At 37.1% G+C, this 19315-nt stretch overlaps 1 protein-coding gene across 1 annotated transcript in view; it reads left to right on the top strand.

Annotated features, from left to right (window-relative positions):
- The window catches only part of NSF (N-ethylmaleimide sensitive factor, vesicle fusing ATPase), a 161809-nt gene that overhangs the window by 11068 nt on the left and 131426 nt on the right, over positions 1 to 19315 (top strand).

Below are 19315 nucleotides of genomic sequence, written 5' to 3'. Positions count from 1 at the left end.
TTTTTACAATATAAGTGTAAAACTATTGTTTAAGTTTACATGTTTTCCTCATTACTAGTGAGATCAAGCATTTTCAAATTGGTCGTTGGGATTTCCCCTTCTGTGAATTACCTTTGTATATTTGCTCATTTTTTCTGTTGGGCTTTGTATTTTTATTGCTGGATAGAATTTTCCCTTTTTTGGGGGGTAGGATATGCTTTGGACTCTAATCCTTTGTTGTAAATAGCTTCTCCCAGACAGTGATGGTCTTTTCATGTTGTTTATAGAGTTTTAGGTTTAAATTTTATAGTTATAATTATCCATTTTTTTACCTTGATGATTTGTGCTTTTATGAAATCTTTACCCACTCTGAAATCATTTTCTTATAAAAGTTTTAAAATTTTGCTTTGCACATTTTGGTTATTAATTCATCAGGAATTTATTTTTGTGTTTGGTGTAAATTATGAACTAATTTTTATCTTTTCCATATGTATAACCAGTTGTCTCAATATAATTTATTGAGTCCATCTTTCTCCTCTACTGATTTGCAATGCCGTCTCTGTAGTATCACCAGTTCCCATGTACATGTGGGTCTGAGTGTCGTCTCTGTTCTGTTTCATAATTCTGTTTGTCCATATGTGCATCAATAACACTGTATTAATTGCTGTAGCTTTAAAATTGTTCTTGCTATTTCATAGGGCACCCCTTCATTACCTTTCTTAATTTGGCATTTCTTGGCTGTTTTCCATATGAATTCTGGGAACAACTTTTCCATATGAATTCTGGGAATTCTTAAACAACTTAAGTTGTTTAAAAGAGGATACTTTTTAAAAAGCATCCTCTTAAAAAAGGATACTTTTAAAAAAGTATCCTTTTTAAAAAAGGACACTTTTTAAAAGGTATCCTCTTTAAAAAAGGATACCTTTAAAAAGGCATCCTCTAAAAAAAAAAAAAAAAAAAAAAAAAACAAATTTTTAAAAGAAAACACAATAAAAAAAAAAAAAATTTAAAAAAGCAATCTAAAAAAAAAAAAAAAAAAAAAAAAGGATGCTTTTTATAAAGCATCTTCTTAAAAAAAAAAAAAAGGATACTTTGGCCTGGCACACTGTCCCAGCACTTTGGGAGGCTGAGGCAGCACCACCTGAAGCCAGGAGTTCAAGGCCACCATGGACAACATGGCAAAACCCCATCTCTACTAAAAATACAAAAATCAGCTGACATGGTAGCACAGGCCTGTAATCCCTGCTACTAGGAGGCTGAGGCACAAGAATCAGCTTGAATCCAAGAGGTGGAGGCTGCAGTGAAGTAAGATTGTGCCATTGCACTTCAGCCTGGGCAACAGAGTGAGACTGTTTCTAAAAAAAAAAAAAAAAAAAAATTTAACCTACCACTATTGATTTTGACCTACATTTTTCTTCTTATATTTTATAAGGGCAGACACAAAGAGCACTTCAGTAAAATTCAGCTGAATAACTTTAAGGATCTCCTTTTCTATGACTTTAAGCTGAAAGTTAATTTCTCACAACTTGTGCTCTATAGATTTGAAACCAAATAAATTAGCATCAGCTGTTTATGAGTAATGCAAGGTATTTTGGTCTTTTGCTAAATTTGGAATGAAGTGCTAAAGTCTGATGGATTTGCACTAGCCATATAGATCTTTGGTGGAGGAGGAAAAGGAAAAATTGTTAATTACAGATAAAAAATAAGTCATTTTTGAAATGCAAGATTTATTTCATTTTAAAATCACCACATGATAAAGACTTTTAGGGCTTCATTGTTGGGTTTAAAAAAAAATTGTAGTGTTTTTAGTGTTATGTGCTGATAAATGCACATTTTTGTAGGTGGTTTGACAAGCAATGAAACTAGCAATTATCACTAATTCTGAGTCTTCCAGTGAACCTCTGTGTTAAATTTTTTAATTTAATTATCTTGTTTTTCTCCTAGAGAAAAATAATGATAGAATTTTGTGAGATGGTAGCAGACAGTTCCCATTGCTGAGAATAGAGCCTGGCATGGGGATATTATGATTCTTGAATGATTGAACAAGACATTTGTTTCTGAACATCTTAGTAAATCACTTCTGGCAACGTCTGTAGTTTGTATTTTGATATTATATTCTCTGCCAAGCTATTGAATACTTTAAATAATGTTGTTTATATTCTATTATTTAAATCATTAGTATTGTAGAGCTAGCCTTAAACAGCTCCGGCACTCCAGTCCTTTTTCTTCACCTGCAGCTATTGAGTCTGATAACTTTTTTATACGTAGCCTTTCAATAAATTTAGTACTTATCAATCGCCAAATTAACTTAATTATGTTAAATGATGAGATGGGCCAAGAGTGTTATTGAAACCTCATTTCCACACATTTCTTCTCTTCTTTTGTAGAAGGTAATGAAATGAAACCGTCAGTGTTCCTGTTTTTATGAATTTTATTTCTCTTAGTACAGTGATTCTGATAGTGGGTTCTGAGAACAGCAAATTAGAATTATCTGAGAACTTGTTAGAAAAGCAAAATCTCGGTTCCCACTTCAGGTTGACTAATTTAGAAACCCTGGGGATAGGGCTTAGCATTCTTTCAATAAATTCTCCTGGTGACTCTGACATATGTTAAAGTTGAGAAGCATTCACTTAGTATTTTGAGCTTTCCAAATTAGTTCCTTAAAAATTGTTGAAGATATTTTTTCCAGATTTCTTTCCAAATGTATACTCAACCTTGTTATTGATAGGTTTCAAGGTTATCATCTTCTTCCCATTAATACCTTAATCTATATCCAATTTTCAGGCCTTTAAGTAGAAAGCATAGCCATTTTCCTGCAGTGTAGTGGAGTAGGTACCCTGACTGACCTTCCCAAATAAACAATTTAAAATTCTAATTTTTTTTTTTTTTTTTTGGAGTCGGGGACAGGGTCTTGCTCTGTTACACAGGCTGGAGTGCAGAGGTATGAACATGGCTGACTGCAACCTCAACCTGTTGGGCTGAAGCAATCCTTCCACCTCATCCTCCTGAGTAGCTGGGACCATGGGTGCACACCACCATGTCCAGCTTTTTTTTTTTTTTTAATTTTTTGTGGAGGTCTTGCCATGTTGCCCAGGCTGGTCTCAAACTCCTGGGCTCAAGCAGTTCTTTTACTTAGGCCTCTCAAAGTGCTGGGATTACAGGTGTGAGTGACCATTCCTGGCAGATAAAATATTTTTTAAAAGAAAAACCTTATTTAAAAACCTAGTTAACTTGTGCTTGTGCTTCAAGAAGCTCAGAGAACAGAAGATAAAAGTTGGTAGTTTTCTGGTAGAAGGCCCCATCTCTCCTGGTAAAGATAGTACTCTAAGGGGCTAAACATCATAAGTGAGAACTAGTAGTAACTTCCCTTGTCCAAGGATCGGCAAGGAACATTTCATGCCTCAGACTTTGGTGGTCATGGGAATGGTACAGAAATTCCCTGAGAAGGTTTACCCACAAGCTGGCATTCATGCAGGTTTGAATCCTGATTTTATATTACCTGTTTGGTATGACAATCTTAAGCCAATAATTAAATATAAAAGTGGTGCAAGAGTGACAATGCCTTAAATTGCCTAAGAATGCCTAAAAAGCAGCAAATGCAAAGCTTCTAGGGAGAACTCATCTTGATTTTAGGATTTAGAAAATTCCTAAACATAAAGCTGTAAGAAATATGAACTCACATTCACAAAATGCAGAAAGAAATATGACCCAATGAATGAGACCAAGCAGAAACAATAAAGAGCAGAATAAAAACCTGAAAAGACTTCATATAATGGAGTTAGCAGACACAGATTATAAATACACGTATTTAATATGCTTGTAGAAAAGAAAATTTTAAATAGGAGCAAGTATACAAATTTAATAACAGATTAGACATAGCTAAAGAAAGATTTAGTAAAGTGGATCTGAAAAAATTATTCAGTGCAGTATAGAGGCAAGAAAATTAAAAGTAAAAAAAGAGTTAAGAGAATACAGAGGGCAGAGTAAGAAGGTTCAGTCTAGTCAGAATTCCAGGAGTAGGGGAGCAAGGGCATGGAAAAGAATGAGGCAAAGGCAATATTTGAAGAGATAATAACAGAGAACTGATGAAAAGCAACCCACAAATTTAGGAAGTGAAAAAATCCCAGAAAGAGTAAAAAGAAAAGAAATTCACACCTAAACATTTTTAAAAGAAACTACATAATATCATAGAGAAGTCTTAAAAGCTGTCAGAGAAAAAAGATATTACCTTCAATAGATATTCGGGCTGTCAGCTAATTTCCTGACTATAATAGTGAAAGCCATAAGACAGGGAATAATATTTTCCATATGCATATAGAGAAAATAATTGTCAACCAAGAATTGTATATCTTGTGAAGAATGGGGGCAAAATCAGACACTTTAAAACAAACACTGAACATTGTAACCATCAAACCTTTCCTATTAGTGGAAATTTGGATCAATTTCTTGAAGGCTAAAAAAAAAAGAAAAAAGTGACCACTTATGTAAGGTCTGAGATTTAGGAAGGATTGGAGAGTAAAGATAATGGTAAATCTGTGGATATATTGAAATAAATGTTGGCTTTATAAAACGATACATGTAGAAATTTTTAAAATAGAACTAAATGACAACAGCGTCTAAATCAAAAGTGATTAAAGTATTTTATGATCTTTATACTGTTGAAGAGAAAGGTAAATCTGTTAAATTAACTTTAGATTTTGATAGGTATATGTATTAGTATTTTCAGAGTGACTACTAAAATAATAGAAATAGGAATAATTTATAGCCGAAAAATAATTTTTAAAAGGCAAGAAAGAAGTGAAAAACAGAAAAGGTCAGATAAAGATGAAGTGAAAATAAAATATGGAAATCAAATCAAATATATGTGGACTGAATGCTTCATTCAGACAAAGAATGTCATATTGGATTATTTAAAAGCAAGCAGGCTGGGTGCAGTGGCTCACACCTGTAATCCCAGCACTTTAAGAGGCTGAGGTGGGTGAATCATCTGAGATCAGGAGTTTGAGACTAGCCTGGCCGACATGGTGAAACCCTGCCTCTACTAAAAATACAAAAATTATCGTGGTGTGATAGTGTACACCTGTAATGCCAGCTACTTGGGAGGCTGAAGCAGGAGAATCACTTGAACCCAGGAGGTGGAGGTTGCAGTGAGCCAAGATCATGCCACTGCACTCCAGCCTGGGGAACAGAGTGAGACTCCATCTCTAAATAATAATAATAATAATAATAATAATGAGCAAAATTCAGCTATAATTTTCTTTTTTTAATTTTTATTTGTTCATTTTTTTCAGCTATAATTTTCAAGAGAGATAGCCCATACATATGAATGTAGAAAGATAGAAAGCAAAAGGATGGAAAAGTCTATCAGGAAAATTCTGACCAAAAGGGAGATAAACTGTGTTAGTCACAGACAATATGAGCTTTCAAACAAAAACGATAACTAAAGATAGATCCTCAACAATGAGAAAAGGTTTATTTATCCATAAAGGTTAAAACAATTCCAAACTTGCCGGGCGCGGTGGCTCACGCCTGTAATCCCAGCACTTTGGGAGGCCGAGGCGGGTGGATCACGAGGTCAAGAGATCGAGACCATCCTGGTCAACATGGTGAAACCCCGTCTCTACTAAAAATACAAAAAATTAGCTGGGCATGGTGGCACATGCCTGTAATCCCAGCTACTCAGGAGGCTGAGGCAGGAGAATTGCCTGAACCCAGGAGACGGAGGTTGCGGTGAGCTGAGATCGCGCCATTGCACTCCAGCCTGGGTAATAAAAGCGAAACTCCTAAAAAAAAAAAAAAAAAAAAAAATTCCAAACTTGTATGAACCTAATAATTGCCTCAATATACAAAGGACAAAATGACAAAATTATAAGATGAAATAGACAAATCTACCATGGTGGGGAGTTTCAAAACTCTCTCAGTAATTGATAAGTTAAAAAGATAAAACAATTACAGCTGTAAATTAAAGTAAATTAAATTAAAAATCAGTTTCTTGGTTGCGGTAGCTGCTTTTCAAGTGCTTACTAGTGACGTGGCCAATGACTGCTGTATTGGACAGCACAGAAAGTACTTTTGCACTGCATTAATTTAGAAGACTTAATATTATTAACAATATTAATAATTGAGTATTGAACACCACATCCAAGGTGTAGATCTCTGTATAATATCTGACCACAATGCAGGCAAGTTAGAAATTAATGACAGAAAAATGGCAGAAAAATTGGAGACAAGTGAAGACTTCTTAAACAGAATACAAAAAGCACTAAATACAAAGGAAAAATTTGATTAATTGGATTTCATCAAAAGACACTGTCTTCTCAGGCTGTCATAACGCAATACTATGGACTTGGTGGCTTAAACAAGAGAAATTTGTTTTCTCACAGTTCTGGAAACTGGAAATTTGAGACCAGGGTGCCAGTATGACTGGGTTTTGGTGAGCACTGTCTTCCTGGCTTGCACACAGCCTTCTTGTGGTGTGTCTGTGTGTCAGAGAGACAGCAAGATATCCCCCCCTCCTCCCCCTTTCCCCCCCCCTTCCTCTCCCTCTCTTCCTTTTCTTACAAGGCCGCAGTCCTGTCAGATTAGGGCCCTATGCTTATGACCTCATTTAACCTTAATTATCTCCTAAAGTCCCTATCTCCAAAATAGTTGGGGTGGGGGAAGTGCCTCAACTAATGAATTTTGGTGGGGGGCAGTGGGGGAGGGGTGTACATTTCACTCCATAGTAGACACCATTGAGAGAGAAAGAAGAGAGTGGGAGAAAGTATTTGAATTACATGTATTATTCAGGGACTTGTATCTGAAATATGTAAAGAACTACAAATCAAGAATAAAGAGAAAGGACAGAAAGCTAATAGGAAAATGAAGAAAGGATTCAAACAGGCATTTCAGAAAGAATGTATCTGTAACATGTTAAATGCTCAACCTCATTAGTCATCAGAGAAATACAAGTTAAAACCTCAGGGAAATATTACTATATACCCACCAGAAAGTTAAATTGAGAACACATTGTCATGACAATTCTGGGGTTTTGTCTTTTTTTTTTTTTTTGAGGCTGAGTCTTGCTCTTTCATGCAGGCTGGAGTGTAGTGGCACGATCCCAGCTCACTACAGCCTCTGTCCCAGCCTCCCGAGTAGAGATTACGGGCATCTGCCACCATGCCCAGCTAATTTTGATATTTTAGTAGAGATGGGGTTTTGCCATGTTGGCCAGGCTGGTCTCAAATTCCTGACCTCAGGTGATCCACCCACCTTGGCCTCTGAAAGTGCTGGTATTTCAGGCTTGAGCCCCCACACCTAGCCTGTCATGACAATTCTAAGTGGTGGTGAGGATGTGCAGCAGCTGGAACTGATGAAAATGCATGAGCACAACCTCTTTGGAAAACTAGCAGAATTCCCTAAAACTGAGCATGTGCATGATGCCCATGACCCAGCATTTACACTCCTGGGGGTAGGAGGAGTGAATATATTTCTATTCATGATTTCTGTCTCTGATGACAGAAATTAAGATAGTGATTATCTGTGGTTGAGAGTAGACGGATAGTGACTAGGAGCTGGCAATATGTGATGCTGGTAATGTCCTCTTAGTGTTGGTTACTCTGGGTGTGTTCAGTTTGTAGAAATTCATTGAGCCAAACACATTCAATGTATGCACTTTTCTGTATTTATGTTTTTCTTCAGTGAAAACTTGACTTAAATAATGTTCTTAAACTGGGTAGTAGGTTTATGATGTTTTATGTATTATCTATATTTTATACATATTTTATTCCTGTTCAGTGTTCAAAAATATAAAAAGTATTCACCGCTTTGTTAATTTGAGCATCTCCTGCACCTAGTACAGTGCCTGGGACATTATAGATATTTATTAAATAGTTGTTCTATGGAAAAAAACTCAGCTAGTTATTTCTTTTTGCTTTCCCACAGCCAATTTTTGAATCAATTATTTGTAAATATTGTTTCTACTCAGTTATTTCTAAATAATAAAATATGTAAATACTATTTTATTGTGTTTATATTTATTAGGAAGCTGAATTTATTAAATGAGGAACCTCTCAATGCTAAGGACACATCATAAATTATTAACATGCTGTATTATACTGACTAAAGTAGCATCAACAATTTAGATAAGTATACTGTGGCCTTATGGATGTAAGTCAGTAGATCATGCAGCATTGAAGATGTGCAGTTTACTAGACCTTCTAATAGTCTCAGGTGTCTCACTGTTTCTTTTTTCTTTTTCTTTTTCTTTTTTTTTTTTTTTTTTTTATCACTTTGTCACCCAGGCTTAAGTGCATTGGCATGATCAAGGCTCACTGTAGCCTTGACCTTCTGGGCTCAAACCTCTCATCTCAGCCCCTGAATAACTAGGACTACTGGTTTGTGCCACCAACCCAGGCAAATTTTCTTTTCTCCCTCCCTCCTCCCCACCCCCCTCTCTTTTGTAGAGTTTGGGTCTCACTATGTTGCCCAGGTTGGACTTGAACTCCTTGCCTCAAGCGATTCTCCCTCCTTATCCTCCCAAAGTGTTAAGATTATAGGTTTAAGGCAGCATACCCAGCCTCACTGTTTTCTTCAGTTGTTTCTAAACAACTGGAATCTCAGTTGTCTTTTTCCATTAAATCCCATGTTTGTTCCTCTGTACCATGTTACCTCTTGCCCGTTTTTGCATTTCTCCTTTCTGCTTTCCTGAACATCCTGCATCTTACTAGGCTGGCATTCCCTTGTTGGAACAGAGGAGAGGCTCTAGGCCTTGGATCTTTGTTCTGATTCCTTCTCCAAAGATTTTTCCCTTTTTCTTTCCCTTTCTAAACAACCTATGTGCAAAAGCTTTGTCAGAATGTTGGGAATTAAAAACACTTCAGAAGCATTTTGATTCATTTAACTACTCTGAAACTTTTCAGAGTAAGAGTACCAGGTCACTGAATAAGAAGATCTTGAAATTAGACAGTATTTTACAGTTTTGAAAACACTTTCACAGATCTTTCCTTATTAGATTCTCAGAGCAACCTTTTGAGTTGGCACTGTCAAAATTCAGTTTAACAAAATCCAACTAACAGAAAAACTCACAGCTAACATCATACTTAATGGTTGAAGACTAAAAGCTTTCCCCCTTAAGATCAGAAACAAGACAAAGATGCTCTCACCACTCCTATTCAACACTCTGTTCGCGGTTCTAGGTGGGACAGTTAAGCAAGAAAAAGAAAAGGCATTTATATCAGAAAGAAATAAAACTATTTACAAATGACATGATCTTATATGTAAAAAATCCTAAAGAATTTACTAAAAAAATAGAGGAACTAATAAGTTCAGCAAAGTTGCCAGATACAAGATTATTATCTAAAAATCAGTTGCATTCCTGTATACTAACTGTGGATACTCTGAAATATAAAAAATTCTATTTATAATAACATCAGAAGGAATAAAATACTTATGAATAAAGTTAACCAAAGAAGTGTAAGACTTTTACTCTAAAACACTGAAAACATGTTGAAAGAAATTAGAGATCTAAATAAAATGAAAGATGTCCTGTGTTCACGGCTTGGAAGACTTAATATTGTTAAGACAGCAGTGCTACCTAGATTTATCTACAAATTTAAGGCAATCCCTGTTACAGTTCAACTGTCTTTTTCCCAGGAATGGACAACCTGATCTTACAATTCTTATGGAATTGCAGAGCCATATTTGCCAAAATAATCTTGAAAAATAACAAAATTATAGGACTCATACTTCCTGATTTCAAAACTTACTACAAAACTACAGTAAACAAGATGGCATGTCACTGGCATAAGGAGAGTCATATAAATCAATGGAATACAATTTTGAGTTCAGAAATAAACCCATACATTTATGGTCAATTGATTTTGGCCAGGGTTCCAAGATCATTAACTGGGGAAAGAATAATCTTTTCAACAAATGTTGTTGGGGCAACAATATCTACATGTAAAAAAATGAATTTGGATCCCTACCTCATACCACATATAAAAATTGACTCAGAATGGATCAAAGACCTAAACCTGTTAAGTTTTTAGAAGGAAACATAGGTGAAAATCCATATGAACTTGGATTAAATGGTGATGGTGATTTTTAAAGATATACCACAAAAGCATAAGCAGTCAAAGAAAAAAGTAAATAAACTGGACCTCATTAAATTTAAAAACTTTCATGCATCAAAGGACGTGATAGAATGAAAACAACTCACAGAATAGGGGAAAATATTTGCAAAATATATCTCTGATAAGTATACATATTCTATATATATTGTTTATATCCAGAATATGCAAAGAACCCTTTCAACTCATCAAAGGTAAGACAATGCAAATTAAAACTTGGCAAAGCATTTGAACACATTTCTCCACAGAAGATGTACAAATGACCTATAAGCACATGACAGGATGCTCAACATCATAGTCCATGGGGAATTACAAATCAAAACCACAACGAGAGATAACACTTTACACCCTCTAGGATGACCATACATTTTTATTTTTTTAAACACAGTAACAAGTTTTGGTAAGGAAGTAGAGAAATTGACATCCTCATTGCTGATGGGAATGTAAAATGATGCAGCTACTGTGTAAAAGTTTTACAGCTCCTCAAAAAACTAAATATGCAATGACCCAGCAATTCTCCTGGATGTAGACCCAAGAGAATTGAAAACATATGTTTATAGATTAACTTGTTGTAGCATTATTCATAGTAGCCAAAAAGTGGAAGCAACCCAAATGTTCATCAGCTGATGAAATGATAAACAAAATGTGGTATACCCATACAATGAAATCTTATCCAGCCATAAAAAGGAATGAAGCCAGGTGGAGTAGCTCGAAACTGTAATCCCATTGCTTTAGGAGGCTATGATGGGAAGATTGCTTGAGGCCAGGAGTTCAAGACCAGCCTGGGCAACATAGACCCAGTCTCAAATAAATAGATAGATAGATAGATAGCCTGGGCAACATAGAGAGACCCAGTCTCTAAATAAATAAATAAAAAGAATGGAATACTGGCTGGGCATGGTGGCTTATGCCTGTAATTCCAGCACTTTGGAAGGCTGAGGCCAGTGGATCATGAGGTCAGGAGATTGAGACCATCATGCCAATATGGTGAAACCCTGTCTCTACTAAAAATACAAAAATTAGCTGGGCGTGGTAGCACATGCCTATAGTCTCAGCTACTCAGGAGGTTGAGGCAGAAGAATCACTTGAACCTGGGAGGCAAAGGCTGCAGTGAGCCGAGATGGAGCAATTGCACTTAAGCCGTGGTGACAGAGTGAGATTCTGTCTCAAAAAAAAAAAAGAAAGAAATATTGTTACATGCTACAGCATGAACCTTGAAAACGTTATGCTAAGTGAAAATCCAGTCACAAAGATGACAAATTACATGATTCTATTTACATGAAATGTCCACAATAAGCAAATTCATAGAGATAGAAAGTAGATTAGTGGTTGAGAAGGAATGAAAGAAGGGATGAATTTAGACTAACTGCTAGTAGCTACAGAGTTTCTTTTTGGGGTGATGGGATTGTTCTGGAATTAGATAGTGGTTGTGGTTGTGCAGCATAGTGAATATACTAAAAACCACTCAAAGGCTGGGGGCAGTGGCTCATGCCTCTAATCCGACTTTGGGAGACCAAGGTAGGAAGATCGATTGAGGCCAGGAGTTCAAGGCCAGCGTGGGCAATGCAGCAAGACCTTGTCTCTACAAAACAATTTTTTTTTTTAAATTATCTGGATATGGTGATGTGTGTCTAGAGTCCTAGCTGCTTGGGAGGCTGAGGTGGGAAGATCACTTGAGCCTATGAATTTGAGGTTACAGTGACTATGATTGTGCCACTGTGCTCCAGCCTGAGTGACAGAGCATGTCCCTGTCTCTCAAAACCCTCCAAAAACCAAAAACCACCCAAGTATACACTTTAAATGATTTTTTTTTTTTTTTTTGGTAGGGGGAGACAGTCTCACTGTATTGCCCCAGACCGGAGTGCAGTGGCATGATCTCAGCTCCCTACAGCCTCCAACTCCTAGGTTCAAGCAATTCTCCTGGCTCAGCCTCCTGAGTAGCTTGGGTTACAGGCATGCACCACCATGCCTGGCTAATTTTTGTATTTTTATTAAAGACAGGGTATTGCCATGTTGGCTAAGCTGGTCTTGAACCCCTGACCTCAGGTGATCCACCCATGTTGGCGTCCCAAAGTGCTAGCATTACAGGCGTGAGCCACCACGTATGGCCTAATTTTATGTTATATGAAATATGTCTCAAAAATGACATGAGAATTCATTTAACATTTATTATATATTCCCTGAGTAGTGCAGGAGAATCAGAACTTAGAATCTTGTGAGGAAGACATGGTATTTGAGTCTAGCGTAAGACAGCTTGTAATAAGTAGTACTGACTGCTGAAGAAGCACAAATAAAGGAGATATTCAATCTTACTAGGAACCAGGGAGTTCCATAAACTTGGCTTTGCAAGGTGGGAAAGATTTTCACAGGTGAAAGGGGTTTGAAATAGGGAATTCAGGCGAAAGGAATAGTGTGAGTGAAGAAATGGAGTTTGGAATGTGAAGTACATGGGGTCTGGGTGGGGTATTGAGGTAGATGATGCAGAAAAATAAAGATGGATCTTGCTGCATAGGGGGCTGTGAGTGGCATGCTAAAGAGTTTGGGCTTTATTACCTAGGAATCATATTTTTGGTTTCGGGTCATGTCTGGTGGCAGAGGGAGGCTGAATTGGAGGAGAACAAAAGTTAGAACCAGGGACATCAATTATACTATTGTAGTTTTTTAGGAGAGATGATATGGCTGAACTATGTTATGGTTGTGAGGCTGGAAGGGAGGGGTCACATCCAAGTGACATTGCAATAGAGTTAGACCCTTGATTGTTTATGTGTGCATTCTGGGGATAGGCGATGAAGGGAAGAATGACCCTGGAATCTTGAATTTAATGACTTGAAAGGATAATGATGGTATTAACAGATGAGGAAGACGGCAAGAGAAGCAAATGAAAAAGTGAATGCTGCAGAGAAGGAGGTGTCAACGGCAGTTATTGGTGATTTTGAAGATAGCAATTAACTTTACTGTTAAAGTGGCTGCTGGAAAGGATTTCAAAGAATGATTAAAGATAGCCATAGGATGAGAATATGGAAGGCAAAGAAGGGAGACTTGAGAGATTTGGTAATAAAGAGAAGAGAGAAAAGGGTGCTAGTTGGAAATGAGTTAAAATAATTAAAGAGTAGAATTAAAAGAAAGTAGAATTATGAGGTTTTTGCTTTTTAAGTGACCCATGAGAGGCTTATGGGCAGTGTGCCAAGACGCAAGAGAGCAAAGATTGGGCAGGATGGGATCTAAGCGTTAGGATAGCTGGGTGCAGTGGCTCATGCCTGTAATCGCAGCACTTTGGGAGGCTGAGGTGGGCAGATCACTTGAGGTCAGGAATTCAAGACCAGCCTAGCCAGCATAGTGACACTAACAACATAAACTACAAACTAAAAATACAAAAATTAGCCAGGCATGGTGGCAGGTGCCTGTAATCCTAGGTGCTCAGGAGGCTGAGGCAGGAGAATTCCTTAAATCCAGGAGGTAGAGGTTACAGTGAGCCAAGATCGAGCCACTGCTCTCACTCCAACCTGGGTGACAGAGCAAGACTCCATCTCAAAAAAAAAAAAAGAGAGCAAACAAACAACAACAAAAAGAAAAACCAACAGGGGAGGGAGCCTTCTGCTTCTTTAAACATCTGAGATGCATGTCCTAAGATGCTTCTGGGAGGTTAAGAATATTCATTTTTTGATACTTGAATCTGACAAAACTAGGCATCAAAATATGCCATGTATGGTAATTAAAACAATGTGGTACTAGTACAGAAAACAGACAAATGGTTCATGAAGTAGAACAATCAACCCAGAAATAGAACCAGAGAACTTCATCTATGAGATTTAAAATCAGTGTGGAAAGCTGGAAATCACCCATAGTTTCATTATCCAGTCACAGTTGTTTTTCACATTTTGCTGTGTTTCCATTTAGTTGGTTTGCTATACTTTTTAAAAATAATGCTGTAGGCTGGGCACAGTGGCTCACACTTGCAGTCCTAGCACTTGCGGAGGCTGAGGCAGGCGGATCACTTGAGGTCAGGAGTTCAGGACCAGCCTGGGCAACCTGATGAAGTCCCATCTCTACAAAACACAAAAATTAGCCTGGCATGGTGGGGCTCACCTGTAGCCTCAGCTGCTCGGGAGACTGAGGTGGGAGGATGGCCTGAGCCTGGGAGGTGGAGGTTACAGTATGCTGAGATGCCGCCATTGCACTCCAGCCTGGGCCTGGGTGATAGAGCCAGACCTTGTCTCAAAATAATAATAAATGCTGTAAAATAAAATTTCTATATATAGTGCTGTGATATGAACCCTACCTTAGTGTGTTATGAGGATGTTGATGGCCATATGGTATTTAATCCAGTGTGGGCATGTTGTATCTTACAGAACCACTACTTTGAAACAGGACTTTTAGGTTGCTCCGAATTCATCACTGTTAAAGTAATGCGTAGGGAACAAATTGTACATAAATATTTTCTATATTTAAAATGATTTTTGTGAGACAAGATTTATTTATTGTAAAAACAGTTCCAGCAGTTCAGAACCGTAAACAGTAAAGGTGTTTCCCTCAACGTCTTCTTGTCTTTCTCCTTGGTGGTAACCGCTGTTAACAGTTTAGTGTGTTTTTAAGTTTAGTTTCTTTTAAGTTTAATTATCTTTTTAAGTTTATTTTTTATTTTTATTTTTTTGTAGAGACGGTCTTGCTTTGTTGCCCAGATGGGTGGCAGTAGCATGATCATAGCTCACTGCAGCCTCATACACCTGGGCTCAAGCAATCCCCCTGCCTCAGCCTCCCAAGTAGCTAGGACTATCAGCATGTGCCATTATGCCTGGCTGATTTCTGTATCTTTTGTAGAGACAGGGTTTCACCATGTTGCCTAGGCTAGTCTGGAACTCCTGGGCTCAAGCAATCCTCCTGCCTCGGCCTCCCAAAGTGTTGGGATTACAGGCATGAGCCACTGTTCCTGGACTAGTTTATTTTTAATTTTTGAGTGACATTAATTAATTGTATGGTTCTCCATAATTTCTTCATTCATTCATCTTTTGGTAGACATTCGTGTTGTTTCCATTTTTTGGGCTATTATGAGTACAGCTGCTATGAACATTTGTGTGCAAGACTTTGTGTGGATATGTTTTCACTTCTTTTGACTAAAAACCTAGGGGTGCACTTCTTGGGTCACATTCACTTTATAGAAACTGCATTGCATCTTTGCCAACATTGAATGTTGTCAGCCTTTAATATTTTTCTTTGCATGCTTTCCCCCCAAAAAGACCAAAATGGGAATTGTTTTTCTTTTCAATATAAACTTGTAAAGGAATTTTAAATTTCTAAGGGATGCCAGGCTGGAGGTTTATCTATGTGAACAATTATTGGTTTGAGATAGAGAATGTCAAGGATATCCCTAAATGCTCTTCAGGAGATAACCATAGGACATATACGTTTATTTCCACCCCATCACTTCTAGTCCCATGTGACTTCCGAATTTCAACATAAATTATTACTATAAGAATGCGTAGCACAGAGGGATTCTCCAGGCCTGAAGATGAGTAGTACCGCTGGCCTTTCTTGCGTTATTCTAGGCCAACACTATCCAGTCAAACTTTCTGCAGTGATAGCACTAGCCGCATATGGCTCTTGAAATGTAGGGCTAGTGGAACTGAAGAACTGAATTTAATTAATTTTCATAGTGAAATTACATCTAGTTATGTTACTGAACAGTGTAGTTCAGAAATGTTATTTTTCAGGAAAGATCCACTAACAAGGAATAGTTTGTGACACATGTTAGCTGAGCTGGCCCTGGGGCAAGTTCGTGTTTTCTGTCCTTCCCTTTCCTGTGGGAGAGATGAAACCAAAGCCTAGAGCACCACAGAGGAAGAACCAGTGGATTCATAAGGGTGACAGTCCAGGTAGGGGCAGCTGTTTGGTAATGAGCTTTTCTGGTCAGATGCCACACTCTTTATTTTTCTGTTTATTTTGCCTTATTAAATTATTTAGTAAATAGTAAAGCGTACTTTAATCCAGTTTTGAAAGTGGACCTTTGGACGAAAGTATGTTATTTAAATTCCAAAACTGTACTGTGTTGTACAGAAGAGTCCTGATTAAATCCCCCCAGTTTCTTTGATGAAGAGAAGCAAATAATCTTTCTGCACAGTAAAGGCTTTCAAGTGAGTAATGATGTAATTCACTAAAGTTTCCATTAAAGGTTTGTTGAAGTTTTCATTCTTTTATAGTAGCAATGAGTTTATAAGTTTTGACATTTTAAGTTGTCATAATGAAGACATTTCTGTAGCCTTCAGATGGTTAAATGTTCTAGTAACACAACTAAACATATAAAACTGCCTATCAAGTTTTGTTTTGAGACAGAGTCTTGCTCTGTCGCCCAGGCTGGAGTGCAGTGATGTGATCTTAGCTCACTGCAACCTTCGCCTCCCAGGTTCAAGTAATTCTCCTACCTTACCCTCCCAAGTAGCTGGGACTACAGGTGCACACTGCCACGCCTGACTAATTTTTTGTATTTTAATAGAGGCGGGGTTTCACCACGTTGCCCAGACTGGTCTTAAACTCCTGAGCTCAGGTAATCCACCTGCCTCGGCCTCCCAGAGTGCTGAGATTACAGGCGTGAGCCACGATGCCTGGCCTGTACTTTCATTTCTTACTAGCTGCATGGCTATAGTTGTTGGCTTTCATTATGTTTCCTAGGGGCAAGGTCAGTGTTAGAAAAATTGTGGAATTTTCCCTTGGCATTGCTGTGGTGAGTAGACAGCTACTATTTATAGGGACTTATACTTTGTTGAAAAAAATGAGATACCCTGCTTGGCTTACCATAAAAACACAGATGCTTCTGGATTCCAGTAGGGAGACCTTTTGTTCACAGCATCTGTTTCGGTTAGCCAGCCTGATGACTTCTGCAGATTTTTTCACTCCTTTTGAAGGACACTTGACAAATAAACAAGTTTATAAGTGGAAAATTAACTTATTTTGCATATTTCTTTTACTTTAGCTATATAGTTCTGTGAACTATTTTGAGCTATTAGGTCATTTTAGCTCAATGTTATCACTTTCTAAATAACCTTGAGATGATCAGTCCTTTGTTACATGTTCTTTGGAATGTTTATTCTGCAATCGAGACAGATTTGTATTGATTTATAAATTTTTGTGTTCAACAAACGTTTAGTGAGTATTCACTGTGTACTAGGCCCTGTACTAACTCTGGGAATGACAGATGTGAGCAAGATACAGTCTCAGTCTTTGAGAGGTTTAGTATCTTATATGCAATGCAAACATGTAGACAGACAATAAAAATATAGTTGAGTGCTTCCATTTGAAGTTTATTTTATCAGTTTAGTGGGAAGGGGCAGGTGTCTAGGATGCCTTCTAGAAAAAGTAATTCTCTAAGTGGAGAATTGTAGAAAGAGTGGGAGTTGTCCAGGGACAGAGCAGGGTTTAGTGGGAGAGGTTATATAAAAGAAAGAAGCTTGCAGTTGAAAAAGACCCTGGGAAACTGGGAAACTGAAAAAGTTCAGTACATTTTTGTCAGATGGCTGATCAAGCTGTGACCTTGGGCAAAATGCTTTCAACATTTATTGAACACATAAATGCGGTCTCATTCACAAAGCAGACTTGTGGCCTAGACTTTATCCATCTCATGCTAAATGAGTAATTTCCAAACATTTGATCATGAATCTCATAAGTAAAAAATGTTTTGATTATGTACCCTCGTATATTGATTATATGCCAATATTTATTTATAAATGATATATAGTACTCAAAGTTATATACACAGTAGAACATGTATGAAAACAAACAAGAAATTAAAAGAATGAGCTAAAGTTGACATGTATAATATTCTCATAGTATTAACTTTACTGAAAATACAGAAAGTAGGCCAGGTGCAGTGGCTTATGCCTGTAATCCCAGCACTTTGGGAGGCCAAGGCGGGTAGATCACTTGATGTCGGGAGTTTGAAACAAGCGTGACCAACATAGTGAAACCCCATCTGTACTAAAATGTACAAAACTTAGCTGGGCATGGTGGCACACACCTGTAATCCCAGCTACAGGTGGGAGGCTGAAGCAGGAGAATTGCTTGAACCCAGGTGGTGGAGGTTACAATGATCCAAGATTGTGCTACTGCACTCCAGCCTGGGCAACAGAGCAAGACTCCATCTCAAAAAAACAAAATGAAACAGAAAGTAAAGTAGTAAAGTGGTACATCATTATTCTTTAAAAGCTTGGTTTAATATTATGTAATATAGCTGGCCAGAGGGCTGTTTCTAAATTCAGTTTATTTTGATACTTTAAGGCAATCAAAGCCTGGATCAAAATCAGGGAATTTGGCTGTACTTTCTAAATCAGATTCTTTTTTCCCCAGACTTATTCATCGTTTATGGAAATGCTTTATTGAAATGTGGCTGGTAAATTTCCATCTATTAGTTTTTCTTACAGATTAATCAAAATATACTTCTATTGTGCTAATAAATGGGTTCCAAAAAAATCACTGTAAGCCTTCGCTTGGAAGATGTTTTAAAAAGCTATAGAATATTCTGTTTCTGACCTTATAAAGCATGAAGATATGAGTTTTTGGTTTCTTTGTTTATTTTTTAGGTAATATATATTGTTTTCAACAGCAGAATCACTTAGCAATGGAAATGTTTCCAAATATCCAATTTTGAAATGCTTTATTAGGAAAGATTTGTTTTTTCTCTTTTTCTTTTTTCTGGAAAAGCTGGAAAGAATTCTTACATGTTGTTAAACATTTTTATTTTATAGGGGCAAAGTGAGTTTTTTTTGTTTTGTTTTTTAATATCATCTTGGTAGCATACTACTTAGAACCTCTTCAGAAATATTTAGACGATGGTTTTTCTCAATCTATAGGAGATACAGTTCGTAGCCACCTGGGATCTCTTATAAAATTATACTTTTTCATAATATACTTTTCATAATATACATAAAGTTTCATAGTATACTTTTGATAATATACATAAAATTTGATTCATAAATTTATCAAATTTATTGCATTTTTATTAGTCAAGATTCTTTTCTTTGGAAGACATGGAAAACTAATTCAAAAAAGCTTGAGCAAAAAAAAATTCGTTGGCTCATACTAATATTCAGGAGTTGTCTCAAGGACTTTACCTTGGTTGCCAGGTCTGTGTTCCCAGGTTATTTATTAGCTTGTCTGTGTCTCTGTGACAGTTTTACCCTTTTGGAGTGGAAAGTCTTCCTCCATGTGGTGCTGTGGCTTGCGGAAGAATGTCTTTCGTC

This window comes from Cebus imitator, unplaced genomic scaffold, assembly GCF_001604975.1.
Source record: "Cebus imitator isolate Cc_AM_T3 unplaced genomic scaffold, Cebus_imitator-1.0 Scaffold735, whole genome shotgun sequence".
Classification (NCBI taxonomy): Eukaryota; Metazoa; Chordata; class Mammalia; order Primates; family Cebidae; genus Cebus; species Cebus imitator.
Note: the sequence above shows the minus strand (reverse complement) of the source record. Positions and strands in the feature narration are given on the sequence as shown.